Raw genomic sequence first — 13,018 nt, forward strand, 5'->3', positions numbered from 1 at the left:
ATTTGTTTTCATTGGAGCTTTCCCAATTTTGCAGAAAGATTTCTGTTGGTCATAGGTTCAGCAAAGATCTGTTTCTACAGAAACTAATCCCCCAATCCTGCAAAGATTTGCACATGTTTAACTTTACGCACACAAGAGGTCTCATTTTTAAGTACAGGTTTCAGAGTAACAGCCGTGTTAGTCTGTCTTTGCAAAAAGAAAAGGAGTACTTGTGGCACCTTAGAGACTCATGCTCAAATAAATTGGTTAGTCTCTAAGGTGCCACAAGTACTCCTTTTATTTTTAAGTACATGAATAGTCCCACTGATTTTAAGTTAAACTTTAGCTTGTATGTAAATCTTTGCAGGATCTAAATCTTTGCAGGGTTTAAATCTTTAAAGCTTTGTAATGATGTTCATCACCTTGATACCTCCCACCAGTAACAGGGCATATGCCTTTCAAAAATACATGAAGACTGTAAATCCTTCATGCTAGAGACTGTCATCAGCTTTTACCTCGTATAGTGTCAAACATATTGTCAGCACCCAAGGATAATAAATATGAACAACATAATCCCAGTTGTTTACTAGTTAAATAATCTAATTGTTAATTAATTTTTTTTACTAAATAGAGTATTCATTTCCTATCCTAATCTGATGTGCACTGTTGTTGAACAGCTGTTAAACAATAGCCATATTCTTTGCCATAGATAGCTGCATTTCAGTGATGGTTGAAATGATCCCTGCATAAACGGTATCCTAATAAATTATTAATAAATTATTAATTATACTTTACTTTTCATCCTTAAATGAATTAACTATTTAATAGTTTATATATCAGTTCGTTACAGCTTAAAGTACTTTGGAATCCTTCACAATGAAAAGTGCTATATAATATAAACAATAAATTTGTTGTGAGACTTAATTAATATTTATAAAGTTCTCTTAATATTCTTGGATGGATGGAAGTGCAAAGTATAAATATTTATTAGTGGCCCAAAACAATGGAGTAACAATATTGTCAAATCCTAGAATACGATGAAGTTGTCTTAAAAATTATTATTTAAAAAAAAAGTGAAGTTCTTTTTCTTTGACTTTTGGTTGCTGAGCCTGTAAGTTGCATAGGGATCACATCTTCAAACTTTGCTACACAATCATTAGGGCTAGAGCTTGAAATGAAAGCTGAGATTTTTATGTAATCACATGACTCGAGGAGCTGGGGCTTTAAGAAATATCCCCAGATGCTCAATGAAATCACAAGTGTTTGCAAAACTGATGTTGCGCACTGTCGTGTCTGGAACAATGCTGTAGAGTACTGTGACACTTTTTATGAGTTGTTCAGCGCACAACGACAGGAACAATAAGCTTTTTCTTCTTATGTTTTTCTCATCAAAGAAGTAAACTGAGGAGCTGAGGAAATGTCAGCATAAGCCCCCAGATCTGACACTATACTGAAAATGCACACAGAACACTGAGTAATATTTTTTGTTAGCAATAGGCCCTGTCATTCAAATTGAATGTTACAAGACAATGTGCTGTTAACAAGTGTGCCTGATAAAGGATTTTCTTGTATTGGTACGGTGTTACTGATAGTGAGGTTTATTATTTTGTGGAATAATCTCCCACTGGAAGTGGGGAAAATCGTGTCACTTGAGACATTTAAAACTAGATCAGGCAGAGCCTTGGAGCATAGATTCTAAAGTCCAGTCTTGCATTAGCCCCTCTTAAGAATGGAGTAGGCAAACTGATGGGACAAATTTTCAAAGTTGCCACAACTTGGCTTAATCTTGCACCTAACATTAACCATGTTTGTATTAAAATTTGTATATGAGATTGTGTATAACTCTGTTCTTCCAAAAATACTGCAGGACACGCTGCTCAGCTATAGTAAAACTCTAGCTTTACTTACACAAAGATTTGCACTGGGTTAATTAACCCAGTGCCAACCCGCATGTGGACACTCTTATTTTGGTTTAAGAATGACTTAGATTCATGTAGCTTAGACTTGTTCCTAATTGATTTAAGATAAACTGAAATAAGCCGTTTCAACTGACATAAGGGTTTCCACACAGCCTTGGGCACTGGTTTAATTAAATCCATTTAAAATCACATCTTAAGTTAACCGTGTGCAGCAGCATATAGGTAAGATTGTTACCAGTGGAGTAGAGTGAAAGTCCTAAATTACATCAGTACATTTCTGTGGTCTTTCAATCTTCTTATAATGAAGCGTCACTCCATTAATAGTAATTTTTCACTCCAGTGTGCTCAGATGCCACTCTGCTAAGTCCCCTGGCGTACAGCATTTCCCACATACCAGATAGATGCATTCCAAAGAGACTACCACCTGTCCACTCCCCTGCTCTAGGGGCCTGATCAGCACACGGGAATCTATGCGTATGTCCATATTGCATTGTAAGCCCAGGTCTATAAGACCTGTGCTTGTAGAGTGTGTTTCCAAGCCCACACGTGAACCATAGGTGCTGGAACTAGGGGTGCTGGCTTTAAGAGGTTTCGATTATATACAGGGTTTACAGTTTGGTTCATTGGCTCTCAGCACCCCCACTATAAAAATTGTTCCAGCACCACTGACCTGAGCATCCACACTCCATTGTAAATCTGGGTTTACAATTGCTGAATATGAGTCTCTTAGCCATGGTAATGCTATGCATACTGAAGTAGGCTGACCTTGTGACTCAGGTCTGTGGCTTGAGCTGTATCCACACTGCAAAATGACAGGGCTTGGACTTGAGTCACAGAGAGATTCAAGCTCTGTCCCAACACAATAGGAGAATCCTAGAACCCGGGTCCTATATGCTTGCTGACCCGAGTTAGACTGATTTTGTGTGTGAATGGAATGGGAGCTTAGGCTCAAATCTGAATCAGAGCCTGGACTTAGTGTGCTATGTAGACATACCCTGTGGAAGTTAAATAGGATTTGGATCAGGCCTAGGTGATAGAGGAGGGTTAAGAGAAGTAGACAATATCCCATGGCAAAAGGCTAATATGGCATCCACTGACTCCCACTCTTGGTGCATCTGTTTTTAGGCTGGAATGAAAAGGAACTGGATTACTCTTGCCACAGCTGCTTCCCACTGGTAGCAACAACACACAAAACTGATAATGCCCCCTGAAAATGCAAGGGGTGAAGAAAGCCCTTGCCACTGTTCCTGGGCTGAGGAAGTGGGAGCAATAACCAGGTAGGCTCTCTCCTGTTATAGCGAAACTCCACTTAACTATGACTTTTCTGTGTGAAAATAAACACTCCACTTCAGGACTTAGATTACGTGGTGATGGACACTATAGAGAAAAAAAAACATAGACAGACAGGTAGATTAGACAGGTAGACAGATGTGAGGGCTCAGTTGTATACTGATTTATAATTGGTTTTAATTTTCAGGAAAAAAACCCCAAACCATAGCCTATGGCACACCTCTGTTTAAGAGCATTTGTCTTTAAATTATTGACATTTCTAAAAAAAGTGATTGTGAAATTCCAATCATGTGCAGGCTGCAGTTCAATGAATTGAATGCATGATCATTCCACATACCCGCAGACATGAATAGCTGAGTGTGGATCATCCAAATAAACCCCTCGGCATTGCACATTCTTATCTATGCACTCCTTCCTCTATTTTAACTCAATTTGATTCAAAGAATTGCAGCTGCAAATACTTGGACCATTTAAAAGTGTTAAATTGTCCTGATCCAATACAAATAAATAACAATAATAATGTTTTCTTCCAAATTTAGAGGCAGATTCTGTGAGCATCTTCGCTTTATTTTGTGGGATTACCTGGAAGAATCATGGCTAGCATGGCTCTGGAGCACACTGTGTACACTTTGGGAGCTCAGTTTTGAAACATTGGGACCTTAATAGGACAATATATGAACAGCTGCGATTTCAAAAAATGGAAGTTTGGAGTTAACAGAACTGTACGTCTCTATAGAATAAAACATTTACTGCTGTATTAGCAAACAAGCAGGTCAATTTTCGAGGGATGAGAAATAGGTCTGGGAGAAAAATTTTGGTCAAATAGTCTATACACTGAAAAATGCAGCTTTGGGGCCAATTAAACGATGAATGAATTTGGTGAATAGTTTTGGTTGAATAAAAAATTGAATTTTTTTTAAAAGTCTAAATAGTTTGTTTTGACATTTTCACAAGGAAACGTTTTCACTTTTTGTCTGAAACAATGTTTCCTTTCTAAATTTAGCTATATTTAAAAAAAAAAACAACAACATTCAAAGTGTAAAAAAAACCTTGAAATGTAAGCAATAAAACAAAAAACTTCATTTCAGGTCGAAACACTTTTTTTTTTCTTCCAGAGTTTTGGTTCAGCCACCAAACCCAAAACTCAATTATTCACTCAGTTCCAGTGAGAAATCTGTGGCTGAGAGAGCTCCTGTCCCACAAGTTTATATAATACAGAGGCACTCCGATATGATGGTGATGAGCCTGATACACAAACCTAGACAAATTACATTAGACAGAAAAGTTGCTCAGCAAAGACCTTCCTTTAGTGACCTCCTGTTGGAGTGATCTGGAAAGGATGTTTGAGTTCGGTCTCTTAGGTTCAGTGTTAATAGGGAGGGTTCAGCTTCATTTTGCTTATTTATATCAAACCCATTTTTTTCCCTATAGTTTTTAATAGCAAAAATAGTGACTTTGATTTTCCCTTTTATGGAAACCTCGAAGTGTGAGAGAATCCCCTTTAAAGAGATACCTCCTCAGCTGTACTCACTGTTGCTTGTCCTCGCACTGCAGTGCTCTTTACATTCCTGACATCTGCCCCAGAAAGTTCGGAAACACCTGGACTAGCATTCTCATCAGCACGCGCTGGATCCACCTCTGCATTCGTGGATGACTGGGAAATGCAATATAGAAATGTTACATTGGAGTCTTGCCTGCAATACAAATAATTCCTAAACCATTTTTGCCATGTGGCTTGTCACGCTGAACATACACCCTTACCACACAAAAATGCTTTCTATTGGAGCTCAGACTTCTACTCCCTGCTGCCAGCCCTGCAGTTGCTCGTATTCTCAGTCTGGGGACAGCTTCCTTCTTCAGAGGGTTTCTTTTGTATCCACAGCATCATGCCATGTCCGCCATCGTTGAGAAATCACATTCATCAAAGGGATCTTCACAGAGCATGCTATTTTTACTTGGCTTCCAGCTCATTTCCCTTCTGCGAACCTCAGTCCATGCTGCTCTCATTTTCCCCTTGGAAGGGAAGTGGTAAAAGAATTTGCCACTACTCTGCCCATTAGTACAAAAGGAAAACACACAATACACCATCCTGACCGGGTATTTGGTTTGCTTTCCGAACCAACTCACAGGACAGCTCAGCTGTGCAATCTCTTTCCTTCTCCTCAAGCCTGCCACCCTGCGCAAGGCCTTCTTTTTATTCACAGCACTGCATTTCCCCTACCTTTACTCCTCCCACTACCAGCCAGCAGCCACTCGATCCATTCATGCCATAGTGTCCAATTGTTTCAATAACCACCATCACTCCACAGACCAGCAGGGAACTCTTGGGGTAGGAAATGTGGGGGTTAGCCTGGGACTGTTTTGTCTCCTTTCAGGCAACACGATGGGTTGTGGGATTGGCATTCCTGGCCCCCCCTCTCCTTCCAGCATAGCAGCAGGTGGAGGGAGTGGGTGAATGTTAGGGAAAAATCTGTAACTATTATTGGGTCTGCAAATGAACCTGGAGGAGAGGGTTGGGAGCGTGGGGAGGAGCTAAGGTTTGCTCTGCCAGTGAGAGGGAGGTGAATGAAGTACCAGGTCTACATTAGAAAAGATGTGCTGGTATAGCTATACCAACCTGGCTATACATGCAAACCCGCCTAGTGTACACACAGTTTGTACACAGAGTGCTTTTGCCAGTCTAGCTTATACTAGTTCAGCAAGCGAAATAAGATATGCCAGCCAAAGCACTTCTATGCCAGTATAACTGTGTCTGCACTAGGACTTTAGCTGGTATAGAAACGTCACCAAAATACTATATCCCTAACTGATATTACTATTTCAGAGTAGCAGCCGTGTTAGTCTGTATTCGCAAAAAGAAAAGGAGGACTTGTGGCACCTTAGAGACTAACCGATTTATTTGAGCATAAGCTCTCATGAGCTACAGCTCACTTCATCGGATGCATATTACTATATCACTAACATTTCCAGTGAAGACCTGACCTAAGAGGATTGCTGGGGAGGCACACCTGGCAGGGGAAAGCACCTATTCACAGTCATTTCACCCTTCAAGCACAGGCGGGGATGGCACCAGCAAGGGACTGTGGGGTCTCAGGACCGGATCATTGAGAGGAGGGGACAGCAATGCGCAGAGGCTGGGCCTTCCTGCCTGTGATAGGATGTGGGGAGAGGACAGTGTTCACAGGCTCTGAGGAGGATGGCAGCAGGGAAAGGGGAACTAAGACTGAATGAGGGCTGTCCCCCTAGGCAGAAGCTCGTGGGACCTAGCAGCTGAAGTTTAGACTGTCTATGGATCTTGTAGCCTTTGCTCCTGTCTAGCTCCACCAGAGTAGCTGCAGTGGCCGCTCTAGTGTAGACAAGGTGCTGGCAGTCTCTAGATTTGCTCTGAGATAGTAGTTTTAGATTACACGGTGCTTAAAATGCTGGTGGCCTCCTGGAGCCCTGCATCCCACAGGTGGGGCTGCATCATTGTTAGCAATGGAGAGCAATAGTTCAGAAAAAAACCTAGTGTAGACACAACCTTTGTACCGCGGCTGCCCAGGAGAGAAAGCAGGAAATTAAATGCAGGGAGCAGCCTAGGTTTGTTTTTCTTTTACACAGTTACCATTGTTTTGTCTCAGAACCCTCCCAGCACAGGGCACCATTGGTGGGGAGAAGGAAGCTGGCAGACTGCGGGGACAGCAGGAGTTCAGATTACAGTATGCTGATTTGCATTTCCATGGCACTAGTGATGTCACGGGCCTACACTAATCAAGGTCTCCTGAGGCACTGAAGACAAAGGGGAGCGACAACAAGCATGGAAACAAAGTAGACGCAAAGGACAGAAGCCAAGCTTAAAAAAGAAATGCATTCAGCAAGCGCTTAGTCATATACTCACGAACATAGGAGTGATGGCAGGGTCATAATTTTTTTCTTTGCAGTTCACCTTTAAACTCCCCACTCGCACGCCTCCCAGATTTGCAGGGCTGGATTTGTCACTGAATAACATCCCCTTCCCCCAACCTTCCCCTGATTAGCAAACAAAAAAAGGCAGCTGCTTCAGTCTCCCTGCTAGAGAGATGCTCGGGAAGTGTCTGATGGGAGGTGGATTGAAAGAAGGAAGCAGAACTCAAAAGGAAATATTCTAGCTTTCCCTCCACAAACAGATGCCCTTCTGCATTTTTGTCAATAAGGTCTTGTGACAGGGACTTTCTGCGGGCATGCCGGCCCAGGATGGGCTATTCACTTCTAGATCTGTGATGGATTTGATTTGCTTGTGCCACATTACCCCAAAACACTGCAGGAACTAGAGAGTGGACTTATGTGAATAACTAGGGAAGAAAAGCAACCATATTTTCATCAATCATCCTGTAATATTTTTTTTGCTGTGGGAATGATCAGGTGTCTATCATCAGATGAATTATTCTATGGATGGACCCGACAACCGGAATTTGGCCCAGAATTTAAAATCAGTATAAGCATGCATTTATAAAACCTAAAACCTGTGGAATCCTTCCACCGTTTTTTTTTTAATTCCAAAGAAAACAGCTGTTTTTTAAAAATATCCCAACATTTAGTGTTTGCAACACAAATATGGCAGTGCTAAGATCCTGAAAGTGAAACTGACTGTAAGTACAAATTAGGGAAATTGATTTCAATGATTTTCATTGTCCAGCCAGAGAAAAATGCAAAAACTAAACAAGGAGAATATAAACAGTGAGAAGTACACTGGGTTTTTAAAAAATCACACTGTCAGTAAGTTTAAAAAATGAACTTGTTTGTTTACATAATAAAAATTTTAGTTGACAGTGGCCAAAATATGTAAATTTGGGTGTCTATAGTTAGGCACCTAAATCCATGTTTAAAACACCTGAAGCTAGTCCAGGCTAATTGTTATGCAGGTCTATAAAATCATGAATGGTGTGAAGAAAATGAATAAGGGAATGTTATTTAGCCCTCTACATAACACATGAACCAGGAGTCACCCAATTAAATGAATAGACAGCAGGTTTAAAACAAGCTAAAGGAAGTACTTCTGCATACAATGCACCGTCAGCCTGTGGAACTAATCGCCAGTGGATGTTGTGAAGGCCAAAATTATAACTGGGTTCAAAAAAGAATTAGATAAGTTCATGGAGCATAGTCCATCAATAGCTATTAGCCAAGATGGTCAGGGACACAACCACATGCTCAGATGTCCCTAAGCCTCTGACTGCCAGAAGCTGGGACTGGATAACAGGGATGGATCACTCAGTGATTGCCCTGTTCTGTCCATTCCTTCTAAAACATCTGGCAGCAGCCACTGTTGGAAGACAGGATACTGGGCTAGATGAACCATTGATCTGACCCAGTGTGGCCATTCTTATGTTCTTGTGTTAACCTTTATTGGTCCACACCCCCACAAATGGACAACAAATCATCCCATGTTTCAGAGTAACAGCCGTGTTAGTCTGTATTTGCAAAAAGAAAAGGAGTACTTGTGGCACTTTAGAGATTAACCAATTTATTTGAGCATAAGCTTTTGTGAGCTACAGCTCACTTCATCGGATGCATACTGTGGAAAATACAGAAGATGTTTTTATACACACAAACCATGAAAAAATGGGTGTTTATCACTAATAAACTGATAAACTGATAAAAACTAATAAACTGATACACAAGTACTCCTTTTCTTTTTGCAAATCATCCCATGACTCACTCATTCCTCCACTGATTTGCAGCTTATATTTTACATTAGAAATTCAGGTCTCATCTACCTTGGAAGACTCTGGGGCAGGGATGTCAAAGTCGTTTGGTGGAGAGGGCCAGATTCCATATTTAATTATGGTCCATGGGCCAGGATTTATATTGAGGACTTCATATCCTCTCAATACACAGCAGGTCTCCCACTGATGTCAGAGGGAGGTCTGAATAGAGAACAAGAAGAGACCACAACCTTCATGCAGTAACTCAACTTTTATTAAGTATCAGAGGGGTAGCCGTGTTAGTCTATATCTACAAAAACAACGAGGAGTCCAGTGTCACCTTAAAGACTAACAGATTTATTTGGGCATAAGCTTTCATGGGTAAAAAACTCACTTCTTTAAAAGTCAACTTTTATTATTTATTATTCAGTATATTGTTGTCACACTCAGACCTTGTCTGCACTAGTAGGGGTTAGCAAATGCTCCTAGTGGAGACACAGCTTTTGTCGGTATAGTTTATACTAGTTCCCCGAACAAAATAAACTATACCAGCAAAAGGACTTTTTTGCCAGGGTAACTGTGTCTACATTAGGATATGATTTTTTCACACTCCTAAGCAACACGGCTATGCCATGAAAACTTTAATGTGTACGTCAGGTCTGAGTGAGAAAGTAGGCTCCTCTTTAAGCCACTGCTATTTCTGCCCTTCATTTCCCTTCCTTTCACTGTTTCTCACTCTTTTCCGCCTTTGTGAATCTCCTGTTTTGTTCACTCTGCTTTTCTTTCCCTGCAGCCATTCCCAATTCCCATCCTTCAGAGGCTTTATTCCCACCCCATTCCCCATTCCATCTGGTAAACTGATCAGCAATGGAATAGTTAACATTGACATTGATAGATCTTCATTGGGCTTTCCAGGTGAGGCTCCAAAGAGATTAATAGGATATCAGGAAGTTCACCTCTCTAATTCATTGTGTCAGGCTGCTTGCAGGCTCAGGCAGATATCACGACATCAGGTCAGGTTATCGCTGCAGTCATGAGAAGTGTGCAACGTTGTTGTTGTGGCTGTGTTGGTCCCAGGATATTAGAGAGATAAGGTGGGTGCGGTAATGTCTTTTATTTGACCAACTTCTGTTGGTGAAAGAGACAAGCTTTCGAGCTTACACCAAACTCTTCTTCAGGTCTGGGAAAAGAGGAAGCTTACATTTTTTAAAATGAAACTTGATTTTGCACAATCTGAGTATGTCATGAGGGCCACAAAAATACATCATGCAGGTCAGCTCCAGCTCCTGGGCTGTCTGTTTGATAGCCCAGTTATGGTGACTGGAATTATGACGTCTAAATATACAAGACTTACAGCAGGCGATTGAGAGGGGAAAAGATTTTACTCCAGGCTTGTCTACATGGGGAAATTTACCAGCAAAACTATACTAGGATAGTGCTAGCACTGTAGTTATACCTGTATAACTCCCAAAACGGGCATCCTTAGGGCATGTCTTCGCACGCCATGGCAGCGCTTTAACGTAGCGGCGTAGTCGCGGCTCCTCCACAAGGGGCGTAACTACGAGCGGCGGGAGCGCGGCTCCCAGCACAGGTGCACTGTCTCCACTGCCACTTTACAGCACTCCAACTTGTAGCGTGATGGGTTTCCCTGAGCGAGAACGTTGCAGCGCTATAAAGTGGCGGTGTAGACAAGGCCTTAGTCCAGAATAGATGTGTCCACATGGGGACTTATACAGTATAGCTATAGAGGTATACTTATACCAGTATGGTTCTGCTGGTAAATTTCCCCATGTACACAAGTCCTCAGACTGTTTTAAATGTCTGCTGTTTGTTTCTGTTAACACCTACTGAAGTCCAGTGATTAGTGAACAATTGCTGGAAATGGCCCACCTGTTGATCACTTTAGATAAGCTATTACCAGCAGGACAGTGGGGTGGGAGGAGGTATTGTTTCATGATTTCTGTGTGTATATAAAGTCTGCTGCAGTTTCCACGGTAAACATCTGATGAAGTGAGCTGTAGCTCAGGAAAGCTCATGCTCAAATAAATTGGTTAGTCTCTAAGGTGCCACAAGTACTCCTTTTCTTTTTGCGAATACAGACTAACACGGCTGTTCCTCTGAAACCTGAGAGAAAGGGTGGCTTTGTTAAGGATCCAACCCTCTTTCCTTCAGTTAAGGTGTGAGCTCACAGTACACATCTCTGACCCCAGCTTCCCCTTCCACAAGAAAGTCCTATAGCAAAACCAGGGAAGATCAGATTGATATTCAATTCCTGATACTTCTAACATAAATAATGAGTGTGTAGTGTGTGTTTGTAATATAAGAATTGTTGTACTGTGTCAGACCTGACGTCCATTTAGCCCAGTGTCCTGTCTTTGATAGTGGCCAACACCAGAGGCTTCAGAGGAAGTGTAAGAACAGCGCAGTAGTAGATGTAGGATAATCTGCTCCCCGCATTATTCTCAGCCTGCTCTACAAGAGTTAGAGATCAGCTTAAGGCCTGAAGCATTAGTTTTAACATCCCTTTCTAATTTTTATCACCACTCCAAACATTCTTGTTATCTATACAGATGTCCAACCCCTTTCTGAATCTTGCTAAATTCTTGGCCACAACAACTTCCAGTGGCAATAAGTTCCACAGTGTAATTAAGTGCTGTATGAAAAAGTATTTCCTTTTATCTGTTTTGAATTTGCCAGTTTTTAAATTTCAGTATATACAAAACAACCTTTCAGGCCCTTTTATACGTCATCAAGAAGCAAAAAGAGGGAATACACTCAATTTAAAAAATGCTCCTCTGCACGGCTCCTTCAATGGACCCTATGTCCATTGTAAAGCACCTGAAAATTGGGAACAGCATGATCCCAAGGTGCCTTGGGACAATACTGTTTCTTAAAAATCCATGATATGTACTTTCTTGGGTTTGTAATTCTCTAGTCTTGTGTGTGTTTTCTATGTTCCATCATTTCATGCAAAATTTATATTTTGGAAATAATTATTTTTTTTTTAAATCGAAAGAGAAAATAAATTACTTGTCCTGTAAGATTCTTGGAAAGATGGGGCAGTGTGGCATAGAGGGTAGGGAGAGAGATGAGCCTCCACATCCCTGCTGTCCAACAGACCCCTTTGGCCAGGCTGACATTGACTAAAGCAGTAGTTCAGGGCTGCTGGAGCTTCTGCATGGTTGATGTATTTGTTTCCCAATCAGCCCTTGACTTGCTCAGTAGGAAAGTCATTATTTTTGATAGGTTTCAGAGTAGCAGCCGTGTTAGTCTGTATTCGCAAAAAGAAAAGGAGGACTTGTGGCACCTTAGAGACTAACCAATTTATTTGAGCATAAGCTTTCGTGAGCTACAGCTCACTTCATCGGATGCATTCAGCTACTTTTACACTTTAATACCTGGTTTCAGAGTAGCAGCCGTGTTAGTCTGTATTTGCAAAAAGAAAAGGAGGACTTGTGGCACGTTATAGACTAACAAATTTATTTGAGCATAAGCTTTCATGAGCTACAGCTCACTTTATTTGAGCATAAGCTTTCGTGAGCTACAGCTCACTTCATGAAGTGATGAAGTGAGCTGTAGCTCACGAAAGCTTATGCTCACATAAATTTGTTAGTCTCTAAGGTGCCACAAGTACTCCTTTAATACCTTATTTCTTTTTAGTGACAAGATTTGAAGTTCTCCTAGCATAAGAAATGGAAAGAGCATTAACTATAGAATCACGATGTAGTTTATATTTCTAAAGCACATTATGTCATGGTGGCTCTCAAAAAACTTTACAAATTGATGGCCCACACATGAGTGCTTCCTACAAGATGTGGAGCACCCTTAATCCCAACTGCCTTATCTGCACTTCCACCCTCCCACGAGGCACACTCAGCATGCTGGAGTGTGTCTTTAACAAACATACACAAGAATCATTCAATCCATCAGTGAAATGCAGCCATATCTGGTGAGGAATGCACACAGCTGGATGGAAGGATAATTTATTTATTTATTGTAACAGCTAGGAGCTCCAGTCATGGGCAAGGACCCCATTGTGCTAAGCACTGTGCAAATACAGAACCAGACAGTCCATGCCCCAAAGAGCTTACAAGTTAAGTATAAGGCAAGAGACAATGGATGGATACAAACAGACCAAAGGGGAAACAATGAGACAATGAGTACAAG

At 41.2% G+C, this 13,018-nt stretch overlaps 1 long non-coding RNA gene across 2 annotated transcripts; it reads right to left on the reverse strand.

The window, feature by feature from the left end:
* Positions 1-832: 832 nt before the first annotated feature.
* LOC140900355 (uncharacterized) lies at positions 833-7,174 on the reverse strand. 2 transcript variants are annotated; one of them, XR_012155610.1, is made up of 4 exons: positions 7,066-7,174; positions 4,950-5,201; positions 4,720-4,842; positions 833-3,275 (listed from the first exon to the last, which is right to left on the reverse strand). It is a non-coding gene; the product is annotated as an uncharacterized lncRNA (long non-coding RNA). The 2 variants fall into 2 exon arrangements; XR_012155609.1 differs by lacking the exon at positions 4,950-5,201.
* Positions 7,175-13,018: the final 5,844 nt, after the last annotated feature.

The sequence above is a fragment of the Lepidochelys kempii genome, chromosome 19 (genome assembly GCF_965140265.1).
Source record: "Lepidochelys kempii isolate rLepKem1 chromosome 19, rLepKem1.hap2, whole genome shotgun sequence".
Classification (NCBI taxonomy): Eukaryota; Metazoa; Chordata; order Testudines; family Cheloniidae; genus Lepidochelys; species Lepidochelys kempii.